Raw genomic sequence first — 16,706 nt, forward strand, 5'->3', positions numbered from 1 at the left:
TAAACAATGACATGCACATGATGTGGTTTCCACAAGTTGTACCTCCACTTTTCATCATAGTTCCATGATATTGTTGTTTCTATCAAACAAAATTTATCTAGGTAACGGGGGCGATTTTGATATAGCCGAGAAAATTGTTCTAACATGAAACTCTGTCAGACTGCAACAACAGTTTGCACAACACTTTCTTGTGAACATTCAATGCAACAAATTTGTGCCTACACACAACAAGAGGTAGCTTGAGAAACATATGTCATGTTTCCTATGCATCAATGTCGCACTCAATAAGAGTCTCTCCAAGAAACCTCCTATATGAAGACAACGTAGGAATGTTAGATCCACCCACACTTTTAACCCTTGTCAACATCTCATGATAAACTTTAGACCTTGTCTCTGCAATATATTTCAACACTGTGCATCGAGAAACAACTTCTTGAAAATCAATGTTTTCTCATCACAAAATGAGAAAGTCTGCATTGTAGATATTCAAATGCTCATCATTTCATGTTGCTTCATATTTCTTCCTCCCATTTTCATCTATGTAAATTGTAGACTTAGCACACACCTCCCATGGAGCATCATGAAAACATGAAAGGATAGAGCCCTTCTTTCGTAAACAGGAATCAACACTGCATTTTGTGTGTCTTTGCACTATGTTGATCAAATTCTCATAATCTTCATTAGGATCACAAGAAAAAATCTGCGAGCTTTTCAGAAGGCTCTGGTCATTATTAGCACTTCAAGGAACCATGACATTACCATAGTGTATGTCACGTGGATTCCACACTGTTACATATTTTTAAAAGTAGGACTTGGCTTCATCAACATCCAAAGAGTTCATCCAATCTAATTTTTCCATATTCGGAGCTCTTGGCAGCCACATGAAACTATGGATGTGCATTGAGCCCTAGGGTTGCCACTCATACTCACCAAAAATTCTTTTTACCATTTTTAGCATATAAAAACCAATGCACAACAACAAATCCACCATTCCAGGCCTATAGACAATATATCAAAAGAAAGAACCACTAACCTATACCAGAAGACTTTGGTCCCCAGATACTTCTCAAGAATGACTTTGCCAAATATATTAAATCTTTGGTGCATGTAGAGAGAAAATATGTACGTGTACTGAATAGAATTCTCAATATTTTTTGCATGTTTGTTTCATGTATGAGAGTGCATCACGAAAGGCATAAAACAACACAAGTTAGGCAACTTAGTGTCAACTACACTCAACTTAAAAAATAATGTTTGATAACTCAATTGTGTGATCATGTCGGCCAACTTAGAATGAAACATTGCCCAATATCCCCTTGTACCCTTGAGACAACAACCAAAACACATTAATTTCTCATCTAGTTTATTGTGAGGTAGGTCCTTGAGCTACTGACGCAACCATTGAAAAGTTGTAGGTCCACTCTCATTGATATTATTTTTCAAGAAGAAAGAACTTGTTACCTAGCTATGATGACACATAATCATACTCAATAGGAAATACAGAAACTGGGGATGGCTTCTAAATCTCTAATCACAATACCTAAGTAGATGAAAACCATATTCATGCATTTTGACTTTGCAAATACGTGGATGCAACAAATCACCATCACCATTAGGAAACAAAATTGGGAACGCCATGTCTAGCAAACCCCAAGTGTTATATTCTTTGATAGGGGATGTGCCAATATATGGCCATTCCACTGCTTCGTTGCTTCTAGAATCTGCACTTTCCATGAATCTCCTTTTCTGTTTCACTTCTCTACACCCATTATGATTCTGAGAGTGAAATGGTGATGGATGGCAGTGCAAACAGCCAACCCCGAACATTTCAATGTCCTCATCAGCTCTCCTTGTTTCACGTAGATTGGTATCCACATACTACAGCCTATTAGACACATCAATAAGTCGTTCTAGCAAATCAACCACATAATCCATATCAATTTGAACATCTTTGTAATATTTATCCATCTAAATTTTTTATACCAATGCATCGATCACACACTGCCTCTTCACATAGTATTCATAATACTTGGACTCAACATTAGATCTCCTTACAATCTGAAAAACAGGTTTCTCCACACGTCGTGGAGGCTTCCTTGCAATCAAAGATATGTCTTGTGGGAATCTAATTGTATCCTCACTATATTTATATTTCCCACCTCAAGCATGTGTCACTTGCAATATTGGATTCACTTGCGCTATTATCATTTCTTCAACCTGTTTGAAAGCTCCTAACACCTTCAGCTTCTCACAAGGACCCATGTTATTAAATTGATAGAAATGGTGAGCAACCCTCTCACTCTTACACCTTTTACAGATGGGCCCTTCATGCCATCTCACAACATGTATACCGGGATATGATTCATTACAGACTCTATACATTTCCACAACATACAAGTTATCAACATTGAAACGTAACATTTTATGCAACTCATTCATCTCCTTCGTAAAATGACTTCAGCCAATACCACTCTCTCTACAAAACACCAACCGATATTGAGGAATATTTGACACAACCTCCCGAGTTTGAGGATTGGATTGAACATTTCTTTCCATAAACTCATGGGAATGTGTTCTTCTATTTTGGTTGCAGCGTGTTTCATTCTGCTTGCATAAACTTAAAATTGCATTCCAAAATGAACATATAAAAAATGATTACTTACTAACTTTTTTTAGAGAATACACATACATTTTCTACCCTGATGTGCCCACTAAGCTGAACTTGATGAGTTGGCAAAAGTCTCCTTGTTTCCTAATTTAGTTCTCGACCACTGTCCACTCCAATATTGCTCTGCAACAAAAAAGAGATATATTTTAAAGATGAATCTAACGATTCCTGAACACATATTCAAATGCACAAATCTGAACAAAATAAATCCATTTTCATGAACTATCCTATCTGACAAGAGGGAATCTTAATAGATTCTTTAGGAATATCAACATTGAGTACACACTTGCTTCCATACACACTTGTTTCGACATTCCCACCTCATTTTTGCAAATTATGAACCATCCTAGAAAGCATAGTAATATTAGCAAAAACCTCAGATGGCCAAAACCCATGTCGATGAATGCAAAAACTATATGTTCCTTTTTCCTTCGTCTATCCACTAATATTCCTTCCAACATTACAATGCACAAACCAAAACATAGAATAATTGATATATTCAACTCACATATAAAGAGCATATCAAAATAAAAAACTACTTGATGTACTTTTCTCTTCCAGGAGGCCTAGCACAAATAAAATTCAGTGGAATTGTGGTATTCACTATATATTTGTTGGAACAAATTCCCGAACATACATTACCAGAAGACTGACCAAAATTCCACGCCATGTCACCAACCACATTGTCACCACCAATAAAACCCGATGTTGCAAACCACTTACCCCCATGAATGTGCATCTGTTCCAATAGTCCATTTATTCCCTTCTCCATAGAGGAACCATCTTTCTCGCCTACACCAACAATTTTTTTGCAAACGCAACGTTGGAAAAAAAAACAATGGAAAGAAATGTTCACTTCCTAAGACAAATTCAACATGTTCAACATCTGCAAAAGGAACAATTTCATGCAAATTTTATTCCCATCATTCTACTGATATTCCTGTACTTACCATTTTCTAGTCCATCATGTTGATGAATTATCAATGCACTTTTCTTTTCCTAGTACACGCCTCTTCTGTGCACATTTACTGCATCCTTGATCTTTTGATACCATTGTCGATGATATTCATTCACTCTTTCACGTGAAACAAGGGACCAAGCTCTTTTCAAACAATCATTTCTTGTTCCTTTAGTTTAAATTCCTACAACATATTTCAACTCTATTTTAGTCTCACTTTTCAATCTTCTTTCCCATCCCTCACACTCAACAAGTATAACCATTTAAGCACAAACACCTTAAAGAATAAATACAATTCAATACTAAATAAACTTTAAATACTTACAATCACCCTAGCATATTAAATAGGTGTCCATATATATAAACAACATATCTATCACTGCAACACACACACAACCACCACTTCAACAGTCTCATATAACCAATAAGGAATCATTCTACAAAATCCACATATAAACAAGACAAAATAATAACACTCAAGAACCATGGCATGATCCCATAGTAGAGGTCCACTCTCTCCTCCCCCCCCCCACTCTTCCTCCCCATCCATCCTGCCCTCCAACCTGATTCCACATAGTCGGGGTCAACTCTCTCCCCCCTTCCACTATTCCTCCCCACCTATCCTGACCTCTGACCTATTTTGGCATAGTCGGGGTGAACTTTATCCTCCCCTGGCTATTCCTCCCCATATGTCCCATCGTCCAACATCAGTCAACATATTCAAGGTCATCTCTCTCTTGCCCCCGATATTCCTTGTAACCCAACTAGACCTGGCCTTTGACCTCAAGTTCATATGATGACTTCAACCCAGCCCCATTTCTGACAAACCACCGGGCTTGCCACAACAAAAAATAGCTAGGCATCGCTACATGTGTCTCCCTTTTTTGACCAAGGACCTACCCTCGCCTGTCACATCAACTAACCAACACTCTCCACATACACCATTCTTTTTTACCAAGGGCTACCCTCGTCTATCACACTAACCAACCAACATTCGACATGCATACCGTCCTTACTGGACAATGACAATCCTCGAGTCGATACACCAACCAACTACCAATCACCACATGTACCATCCTTTTTTGAAAAATGATAACCCTCAACCATCACACCAACAAAAAAATTCTCAACACATTATAAATCCATACCACTTCTCTATGATATAAAGCCATACCACTTCTCTACCCAATCTACACTATAAAGCCATACCACTTAGCTCAATATTCATTCGCTCTCTCACGTGAACCAGGTGACCGAGCTCTTTTTGAACCAGAGTTTCTTGTTCCTTCGGTTGACATTCCTATAACAAATTTCAACTCTATTTTAATTTCACTTTTCAATGTTCTTTCCCATCCCACACACTCAACAAGTATAATCGTTTAAGCACAAACAAGTTATAGAAGAAATAAAATTCAATACTAAATAAAATTTAAATACTTACAATTAGCCTAGCATATTAGATAAACATCGATATATACAGGTATAAACAACATCTATGTCACTGCAACACACACAAAATCACCACTTATGTAGTCCCATATAACCAATAAGGAATCACTCTACCCAATCCACTTATACACAACACAAAAAAATAACACTCAAGCACCATGGAACGGTCCCATAGTTGGGTTTACCTCTCCACTACCGCCCCCCCGCCCTGCCCCCCACCACCCCCCCCCCCAACTATTCCCCCCCATCCCTCTCTCCCTCCAACCTGCTTTCGCATAGTCTAGGTTGGCTGTCTCCCCCCTCTCGCTATTCCTCCCCACCTATCCCGACCTCCGACCTATTTCAACCTAGTTGGGGTCACCTTTCTCCTCCCCTGACTATTCCTCCCCACTTGTCCTGACCTCCAACCTCAGTCGGCATAGTCAAGGTCAGATCTCTCCTCCCCTCACTATTCCTCCCCACCTGACTCAACCTCTGACCTCTAAACTTAAGTTCATAGGATGAATTCACACCTGTTATTCCTCCCCACCCGTCCTGGCCTCTGATCTCTTTCGGCATAGTCAGGGTCAGCTCTCTACTCCCCTAGATATTCCTTCCCACCTATCTCAAGCTTCGAGCTTAGTAAGAATATCAGAGGTCGGCTCTCTCGTCCCCCGGCTATTCCTCCCCACCCGACCTGACCTCTGACCTCTGACCTCAAGTTCATCGGATGACTTCAAACCCACCCCATTTCTGATAAACCACTATGCTTTCCATCCCATAAACCAACTAGGCATTGCCATGTGTGTCATAAGTTTTTGACCAAGGACCTAGCCTCGCTCATCATACCAACCAACCAACACTCGCCACACATACCATTCTTTTTTACTAAGGACCACCCTCGACCGTCACAACGACAAACCAACATTTTACATGCATACCATCCTTATTAACTAATGAAAATTGGTGGGCTCCAGTACTGCAGCAATGATGCTGCAACTCCTGGGACTCCCTTCTTTACTTTTATCAACCCAGTAGTTCATAACAAACTTGGAAGCGACAGTGCTATATGCACAAGTACTAGCTCTTGCCGTAGGCTGTCACTTGATCAGCTGGCACAAGTCCACTAGGAGCTTAAACCAAATTCTATGAGCTCTTAGAAGAAGCTTTTAACTGTGATGGATGAAAGCTAACTCAAAGGAGGCTAATCTACTTGCAAAAAGAAACTAAAAGCTGAAAGGAAATGCAAACCCTAGCAAACCCTAGTTTTACTGACTAACCCTACTGGTGCAAGAAAAGAGATGAAAGTTGTTGAAATGGATGCCATTGACTCTTGGAAAGGTGAAATGCATGTGACTAAGCTACTTCTGAAGTGAAATCTAGAAAAAGCATCCTTTTGTATTTTTGAGTAAGTTGGCAGAATTATTATGCATGTGCTTTAACTATTTTTGACTATGCAGAGGTTGCTTGGCAAAAGGAAATGGAGAAGGTGCCTGCAGGAGGTTGGGAAGGTGAGAAGAGGGCCTAAGGGGTCCCTAACACCCTTCCAGAGAGTTTCACAGTGATCAGATCTTGAAAAATTGCTCACGTGAACTTCTACAGGAAGTTTGCAGGGGTTTTACAGGATGCTCTACAGGATGTTCCGAGAGGGGATTTTGGAGGGTTGATGGAGGAAGAAAGGTTGAAAAGTGGAGATGGAGGTTGGATGAGGATGTGAAGGGGTCTAGGACATGGAAAATGAAGTTGAGGAGTGATGAGGATGGTTGGATTTGTTCAAGGATGGATAGAGCAATGTTGCACAAAAATATGGAAATTAGGTCAAACCAGAAAAGGGTGGCAAATGAAGGGGAGGAATTTAAGTTAGAGGGTTGGAGCAGGTTGTCTTATGGAGGAAGGGTTGGCAGAGAGGTTTCACAGGTGTTTTGCAGACTATTTTTCAAAAATGACCAAACCAAGAATATGCAAACCAAAGATTTAGCTATTTCGACCTATTTTGACCTAGAAACTAGTAACCATGATGAATAGAAATTTATTGGTGGAAAATCATGTAAAATAACTCTGAAAACTAAGCAAGAGTGGATCTAAGCACAAAATCACATCTGGTATCAAATTTTGCAACTGAGAATCTAACACTAGCAATTGCATGGAGAAGCAAAAACAGTGTTTTTGTGGCAGCAAGGACACCTTAGTCTCAGCTCATGGTCCCAAGGAGGGAGAGGTGATATCAGGGGTGCTTGATAGCCTTTTTAGAGGATCTTCTCTGTTATCAACCTATCAAATCAATCTGAAACATGAAAAGCTTTTTCAATCATCAAAAATGTCCTAGGTACCAAGCAAGATTTTAATCTACTAGCAGAAATTATTTTATGAGGACAGCAAAAACATATAACAGTACAAAGAGGAGGCCCTGGCACTTGGGTTGGGCCCAACCCCAAGAGATACAGGCTCCTAAGAGGAAGCTCAGAGCTAATGCAAAATGAAACCGATTTCCATTACTCAAACAATAACCATGTCACAAAAATGTTTTACAGTAGAAGCTCCAAAATGGGCTGAGAAATAGAGCAGCACTATAGTGTGAAATACAAATGTTCGAAAAGCAACCTATGAAGGCTGGAAGCCTTCCTACTTATGCACTATGAGGACCTCCAACAGTCCTCCTTAATTCAAGGGGCTTGGCTGCTCAAAACTGCAAGTACTCAACCACTTCACAAAAGCTGCTCGGCTGCCCTTGGAAATCAGATTTGGTAGGCTGCTGAACTCCAAGCTGATGGTGGAGAACTCGAGGAAGGACCATTTAGTGTAGGAGACACTCTTCCTACGGATCCTCAACATTGTTCCCTCATATTTGGCTATCAAATGTCTCATAAATTCTTGACCTTGGTCCAAAAGTTGTCCAAAAATCTGCAATAAACACGTATTAGCCTTCATGGTCAAGTGACTATTCTCATTCATTCAATTAACATAAATATACTCAAAAGCATGCATAAACTATGAAGAATGGTGGATTAATGGAGAATAATAGGAAAAATGAGCCCAATAAGTTACCCATTTTTGGGGCTCATCATCACCCCCCTACTAAATGGGTTGCTCATCCTCTGAGCAACTAATCTAGCTCATCATCTTTGATTGCTTTGATTGCCTCTCTCACATCCCAGGCCTCCGAGGTGATGTCTTCTTCTCGGTCATGAAATCCTACTTTTCTTTCCACTTCCTCCCACTGCCTGTGTTCCTCTTCTTCTTTGACTCCTTCCAGCAGTCCTAAAAGCAAGGGAGGACTGAACTTTAGGCCGATCCAGTTGGCCTGCAGATTTTGCATTGACTATTTATAGAGGGGTACTCTTGCCAAGGCCTCCCTCATCCTTGTTGGGGAGTGGTATTCTCTTATTTTCAAACTGTGGGACAGTGTGTTCCACCTCCTTGTGCAAGCATGAATGCAATTATCCCCCAACAGTCTTTCCATGTCCTCAAAGTGAGCAATGGCTTGGGCTTATCGTTCAATGTAATCTGGTAGGACCTGAGGGTTATTGGCCAGGTGCTAGTGGGCATATATTAAAGCTGAGGGATCCCCCGGCTCTGCTCTGATCATGAGTGGCTCACTTAGCCCCCCTGTTCATGATACTTCGTATCTCCGCTGCCCTTTTTTCCTCATGATTTAACGAAGAGGCCATGGCCATAAGTTGCACATCTCCCACTATAGCGTTGGGGTCCCACAGATTCATGTTTGGAAGGGCCAAGTTATGTAAATAGAATTCTGATAATTTTTCCTTATCCTCTGCTGAGCTATTGTCACACAAGGCCATGAATTGATGGTAATTTTGAAATGGAATGGTGCCCATTTGGGCCAAGGTGTTAATCTGGAACTGCAACCATTGATCTTTAAGATATAATGCATATGACTTGGCAGGTTGCCTACACTGCAAGGCCTCTACTACCCAGTTGGCCATGCAGGCCAGTTGGGCTTCCTTCTCTTGTACCTGTTGCTTTAGAGACTGTATTTCCTCTGCTGCTTGTGACTCCTTCTCCTGTAGCTATTTTGTTAGCGCCTCGACCTCAGCCTGCAGCCCATCCTCTCTCTGTTGTTCATCAGAGGTTTCTTTGTCTGCTGGAGGCTTTTCCTGTTGCTGTTGTTCTCCCAAAATGGGGGGCCTATCTTCCCTATGACTTCCCTGGAGCTTCAACTATTGTTTCAGTAGCTCATTCTCTACCTGTAGCTTGGCCCTTTGACTGCTTCTCACATGCTTCACCATGGCCAATTCTTTCCTTGATTCCTTGAGTTGTTCTTCTAGGTGGCCTATGTCTACCACACCCTTGGACTTGGCAATCCTCATCCAAGTGTGAGTCCTAACTCTTTCTTCTTCAAGTGCAAAGAAAAGTGGCATCGCAAATTTCTGGGGAATTATCTTGCCGGCTTCTAACAGGTTATAGTATGAGCCCAAGCTAGGCTGAGGGCTTGGTTCCAATATTTCCTCTGTCTTTTCTTCTTCTCGTGGTTGTTTGGCCACCTTTTCCTCCATTTTCTCGGTCTCTTTTAGCTTAGCCAAAGTTTCCTGTAGAGATTTCTCGGCTTCCTGTAGAGCTGTCTTTGAGTCCATCATCTTAATTCTCTCTCTCCAGGTGGAGGTTTTTGGGGGCTTCCTCGTTCACAGGTGACAGATATCTTTGAAGGAGACTCTTCTTTTGGTTTAGGTGTTGTGTCCTTAATGACAATTGGCTCCTTTGACTGTGGCTGGGGTCTGCCTACTTTGATCCGTGTGCTCCTCCTTGCTTTAAAGTACATGGAGGTTTGCCTCTTTCTCTTCCCTTTTTGTTTGGGAGGTGTGCTTAAGGTGGCAAGCACGGTTGCTACCTCCCTTGCCAATACTTCAGGTGATTTCTCCTCTTGCTGTTCTTTTTCCATGCTTCCTGTAGAAGTCCCTGTGTCAATTGTTTCTTCCTGTGGTGCTGTTATTTCAGGATGTGTCTTTCCCTTTTGTTTATGTGTGTTTGCTTTGGCTGTGATAGCCTTCATTTGGACTTTTTCGACCCTCTCTGCTCTACTCTGCATTCTTTTTTCCCTTGGTGTTTGTGTTGTTGTTTCTTACTCTATTTGAGGCTCAACAATCTGGCCCATTTCCCATTTTTATTTCTGTTCTTGCTATGCTTGAATGTCCTGTGTTCCTTCACCATTGGTTTTCTCTCCTTCTTCAGTGTGTTCTCCTTCTTCACTGCTGGATGGGGTGATATCTTCGGCCAAAATTCTAATATTGTCATCCCTAGACATGTTTCAGAAGATTTCCCAAGATATGGGGACAGTGTAGGTGTGCAGGGCATCTTCCACTAATAGTTTGATGAGCCCATGATGGGCCAACTGATCTGGGATCCCTTCATTCAATTTTGTACCACATTCAATTAGTGACTGAAGAAGAAAATAGGGGATGCTCAGTTTCTTATCTGGAGGTAAATCAATTCCATGTCTTAGTTCACATAGTAACCTGAAATGATAACCATAGATGATGCTAAACCTCCCTTCACATGTAATGTACTTCATGATTTTGAAACTAAATTCACTCCAGAGAGGCGGCAAGCTGGTTCTCCTAACCCCGTTTTTGTCTTCTACATGATGTTCCTCGGGCAGAAATAATGTTTTCTTGGTAGGTTGGCCCAATGACCTCTCTTCTTTGCTCCAAGGGAGTCCTAGTGGTAGACCAGTAACATGACTGATGAGCTCAGGGGTAAGTTCCAGGGTCAAACCCCTAAAACTAACCGTAGCATGTGTCTTTGATTGAGGTCTAAGGGACATTAAAAATTCCTTAGTTATCTCCTCATCATGATCTCGAAATTTGTTAAAAAAGGACATCCAATTGGCTTGGGTGAAAAGGTCCACCACCTCAGGATGCTCGTGTAGTTTGTTGGGGTCCGAGGGTTCTTTCCTTATGAATCCCCCTGGCATGGTAAGAGTTCTTTTTTATGCTTTGATCAGAAAAGGGAATGTTGTTTATGGTTTTGCCCCTGAACTCAAGAAGGGATTTCTCAGGTGTCCAATATCAATTAGCAACAATTCTCTGGTTTTAAGATTGTTGTTGCCCAGAACTCAGCTGTCTGTTTATGAAAGGAAGAATTTTGTTCCTACAGACAGAGTACAGAGCTCAATTTTTCTTCTCAGCACACATACAGATATGCAAATTCAAAACTTTTCATACACAAGCTAGCCCCCAAAGTTGCATATCTTCCCTACAGGAGAATTTTAAAAATAGGAAATGTGGAGGAGAATCTTGATGCAGAAACAACTGAGAAACCCAGTGCAACACACAGGAAAACGTTTTACTTCCAATTCACAGGCAGATTTTTCTCTGATTCCCCAATATGATGCCATTCAATTCACCACCTTTTCAAAACATACCATGCATAGAGGACTTTTTTGAGCCTACCTCATTTGGAGCTCCAAATTCAACGAAAAAAATCCTAGGCTTCCCTGCTCTAGAAAGCTGTGCAGGATTTCCTGTAGAATTCTTCCTGTAGAAGATCGCCCGGTTCCTGTAGAATGTCTCTATGCCTTTGAGCGAGCCCGATATGCGGGAGATTCTCGATAAAAGGTAGAAAAACCGGTGGAGGATGATTGGTTAACAGTTTTTGGAAGCGGAGGACGCGTACTTCAGTCGAGTATGTTGCAAGTGCAAAATGAATAGAAGGTGGTGTGAGTTTCAGCCGAGCATCTTTTAACTGTGGTATGATTTGTGGTGAGGGGATGAGGTGGCCGGACTGAACCATTCATCGGACGTCACGACCATAATTTCTCTACGTGTCTCTGACTGCCATCACCTCCCCTCTGTCGTTAACTGCTGCCACCACTACTAGTCCCGACGATTTCTCCCTGAATGGACACTCCACACGTGTTGGCTGCACGTCGCGTTGGAAATTTTGAATGTAACTAGGCTTGTTCGAATCCCACGAGGCTATGTAATTGGCCGAATTCAATCCAAACCATTTCCATAGGCATGTAGCTTTTAAAATATAGTTTATGCAATTGACGAATGAGTTTAGGCAGTTACCTGTGTGGTCACGAGCGCGTTATGTAGACTTCAGGTCTTGGAACCATTCCTTTATTCATTGCTGCTTCATGCATGGGTGTTAGAACCCATTCCTTCATTCATTGCTTTTGCATGCATGGGTTTTGGAACCCATTCCTTCGTTTGCTACCGCTCCATGCACATGCTTTTCTTGGATTCGGCTACTGATGATATTTTCACGTTCAATATGAGCCCTTTGCATGTTTCCTTTGTCGTTTCCGACTGTCCTTGTATCCAGAGTATGTCTCCCAGAGGGATCAGCTGCTACAGGATTCCTGTAAGATGTCCTATAACTGCTTCTCCTCCTGGGATGCAAGCTAAATGAGTAGGGCTATACTGCTGACGAGGGATTCGGCTGATGAAGAGTCCAGATGGAGATTGACAGGTAGGGTGAGTGAGACACTACTACTTGATTTGTCACTAAAAGTTCTTGCTGGCAGTATGAGGAAAACAGGGTTTTTTTTGTGTGACTGTGCAGGAACAAATAACAAGATGGGTGCAACAGAGGTGTAAAGAGATGAAACAGGGTGACATGTGGTGATGGATGGAAACAAGGGTGTTTGCAGGCCTAGCAGGCAGATTCCAACCTTCGAATTCCCTTCCAAGATCAATTTTGGCCTGTCTGAAGGTTCTACAGGATCTTCCTGTAGAAGACATAGAACTTCCTGTAGAAGATACAAAACTTCCTGTAGAAGGTGAAATCTTAACCCGAATGTGATCAAATCCTAGGAAAGGGGAGTGGTCATGGAGGAAGTGTCTGTGAGGGATGCTTGCAGCCTAGTGCTGACCTCCATCCTTGTTTTGCGCGACCCTCCTAATCTACAATGTCTTTCCTGCAACCTGCAATTATTCAATAGAAATTAGGCCTATTTCTTGCTTCTTCTTTTTTTTGTGAGATAGCTGGCTGCCTCTAGGAGGTTTTCACCCTCACTGTCTGCCCCGAGCACCTCTAAGAGGTTTTCACCCAAGGATCTTTTTATTCTTTTATGTTTTTTCTTTTTTCTCTCTTTTTTTTTTTTTTGATGCTCAAGGTGTGGGTGGAGTAGAGACAGGTCCCTTCTCCACTACTAGCACTAATTTATCCAAAGTTTCAATGAACTCCTGCCTAGAAAGGAGTTTCCTATAGATTTTTAGTCGATGCCCATTGACGAGCATGGGGATGGTTTTTTCATCAATGGTCCTGATGAGAACTGAACCATTGTCATTGCATTTCTCCATTGTATATGGTCCTAACCACCTTGTCCTCAGCTTCCCCTTGAAATCATTGTATCTTGAGTCATATAATAGCGCCCAATCTCCTGGATGGAATTGCTTTTCGTTAAGGTGCCGGTCATGCCATATCATTCTCTGGAGTTGAACTACTTCTGAGTGGAGGAGGGCCTACATTCTCTGTTCATCTAATCCGTTCAACTACAGTAATCTCTCCCGTTGTGCATGGCCGAGATCCAGGTCTAGCTGAGCTGCCACCCTCAATGTGTTGTACTCAAATTCTATGGACAACAAAGCCTTCTTCCCGTAGACCAGTTCATAAGGTTTGAAACCTGTTGTAGTTTTCCAAGTGGTGTTGTAGGCCCAGGTGGCCTCAACCAAGCAATATGACCAATCCTTTCTACTGTTGCTCACTACTTTAGTCAAAATCTCTTCCAAAGCCCTATTAGTGATTTCCACCTGCCCATTTGCTTGCGAATGATAAGGGGTGGAAGTCCTGTGCTTAATCTTGTGATGAACGAGCAGGTCTTCAATCAGGTTAGAAGTAAATTGACTTCCTTGATCTATGACTAATTCCTTTGGGTAACCAAACTTGTAGAATATATTTTCCCTCAAAAACTCAGCCACTTTTTCTTCTGTTGCTGCCTTGATTGCCTTTGTTTCTGCCCACTTTATCAGGTAGTCTGTGCACACAATGATGTAAGACTTTTGCTTTGAAGGAGGGTTTATAGGACCCACAAAATCCTTGCCCCACTTCTCAAATGGCTCGAAATTCACTTGAGGTTGGAGGGCCATTTCATCCCTCGGAGTTGGTTTCCCCATCCTTTGGTATCGGTCACATTGGCTGATGTATCTTCTGACATCTTGATGAAGAGTGGGCCAATAGTAGCCTGCTTGTAGAATTTTGAAGGCAGTCCTTTTTGCTGCAAAGTGGCCTCCACAGGGTCCATTGTGATAGGTTAGGAGAATGTCAAAAACTTCCTCCTCCCTTACACAATGCCTCAAGATCTGATATGGGTCGAGTTTAAACAGGTTGCCCCCAATCCAAGTAAAGGGGGCACTTTTCCTCACAATTCTTCTCTTCTCTTTTGAGGATAGGTGTGGAGGGAACTATGCTGAAACGAAGTAGTTTGCTATATTAGCAAACCATGGAGAGAGTATTGAAATAGAAAATAGGTGTTCATCTGGCATCTGGTCATCCACTGTCCCTTCTTCACCTGTAGGCAAATCTAATCTAGACAGAAAATCAGCAACAACATTTTCCTTTCCTGGCTTGTCAACAATGGTTAAGTCAAATTGCTGCAATAAAAGTAACCATCTAATGATACGAGCATTCACATCAGGTTTATTCATCAAATACCTTATCGCAGCATGATCAGTGTGTACAAATGTTTGATAACCAGTGATGTAGTGTCTGAACTTGTTTAGGGAATGGACTATAGCTAGGAGCTCTTTCTCGGTCATAGTATAGTTTAATTCTGCCTTGGACAGGTTTTTGCTAACAAAGTATATGGCATATGGTAGCTTCTCTTCAACTTGTCCTAAGGCTTCCCCTATGGCTTTGTTTGAGGCATCAGTGTGGATGTGGAAAGGTAGGGCCCAATTTGGACCTCTCAAGATTGGGGCAGTTACCAGCTTATCTTTCAACTCATCCAGAGCCTCTTGACAGTTCTCAATCCATTTAAACTCAACATCTTTTCCCAAAAGACCAAACAATGTCGAGGTTGGCTTACTAAAACCTTTAACAAATCTTCTATAGTATCGTGCTAATCTTAGAAAACTCCAAACATCTCTTACCTTTTGAGGAGGTGGAACCTTTTGGATGATAGCAATTTTTTTAGGATCCACCTGTAATCCTTGCTGAGAGATTGTATGACCTTGTACAGTCCCTTCAGTCATCAGGAATTCACATTTTTCAGGACTGAGGGACAGGTTCATTTCAATACACTTGGTTAAAACTTTTCCCAGGTTAGTCAATGCTTCTTGGAAGTTGGACCCATAAGGAGTAAAGTCATCCATATAGATTTCCACCGAATCGTGCACCAGCTCGGAAAATATGCTTAGTACTGCTCTCTGGAAAGTGGCAGGAGTGTTGCATAGCCCAAAGGGAAGGACCCGGTAGCCAAAGGTACCCCATGGGCAAGTGAAAGTGGTCTTATCTTGGTCTTCTGGGCTGATTTGGATCTAATTATACCCGCTAAACCCATCTAGGAAAGAAAAGAACTTCTTCCCTGCCAGCCCATCTAACAATTTATCTATGAAAGGCAATGGGAAATGTTCCTTCTTGGTGGCTTTGGTAAGTTCTCGATAATCTACACAGATTCTCCACTTCCCATTTTTCTTGGGCACAAGCACCAGAGGAGAAACCCATTCACTGTCTGAGATGGGGTAGATGATTCCTGCATCCAACAACTTTTGCAGTTCTTCTTTAACAATGTCCTTAAGGGCTGGATTCATTCTCCTTTGAGGCTGTCTGACTGGTTTACAATCCTCTTTAATGTAAATGTGATGGGTACAGACCGAAGGATGGACTCCTTTCATCTCCTTATAGCTCCAAGCAAAAGCATCCAAATGGCGGTTCAATAAGCTACACAGCTTCTCCTGAGAGGGAGATAAGGATGAATTGATCTTCAAGGTTCTTTTAGGGCCAAATTCCACATTCTTAACTCTGGAAGAGGTCGGATTAGCCACACAAAGGTCCACTAAAGTGCTGGCTTGGGTACCTTCCACTAACTCCTCTAATGGCAACACACTGGGAGGTGGATTTTGAATCAAATTCTCAATTAGGTCATCCTCGGTTTGAGGAACTCCCCGGGTGGCTTCCATTGTGCACACTGGTGTAGAGTAGACTTCATCCTCATCTTCCTCCTCCAACCAGAGAGGTAAGTCATGTTCTAGCAGAGGTTGGGCAGGAGGATATAGGACTAGCTGTTTGGACATAGGCCCATTTTTTATGGTCATGCTCCTAGCTTGACAACTGATGTAAGCATCCGCAGTAGCTAACCAAGGCCTTCCCAAAATGAGGGGGTATCTAGTGAGTTTTTCCTTTGGCTGAAGGGCCAAAAAGTCCACAAGGTACTCACAAGTATCAACAGAGACCAGGACATCCTCCACAATCCCTTCGGGAGTCACGGTGGAGTGGTCTGCTAACTGCAGTACTGTCGAGGTTTTTCTTAAGGAACTCTGAAGGTTAAGTTTGAGCATAGTGTCCCTGGTCATCACATTAATGGCAGCCCCTTGATCAATCAGGGTGTGGGAGATTATGGTGCCATTGATGTGGACATCAGCTACAAGACTCCCAGGATCCAAATATTTTGGACAGATTATTTGTCCCAACATCAGATCGGACAATTGTCCTATGAAATTGATAGTCGGGGCATCTCTCTTGCGCCTGCCT

This window comes from Pinus tabuliformis, chromosome 1_2, assembly GCF_031772625.1.
Source record: "Pinus tabuliformis cultivar Carrire ecotype Pingquan chromosome 1_2, CPIR1, whole genome shotgun sequence".
In the NCBI taxonomy this organism is placed as follows: Eukaryota; Viridiplantae; Streptophyta; class Pinopsida; order Pinales; family Pinaceae; genus Pinus; species Pinus tabuliformis.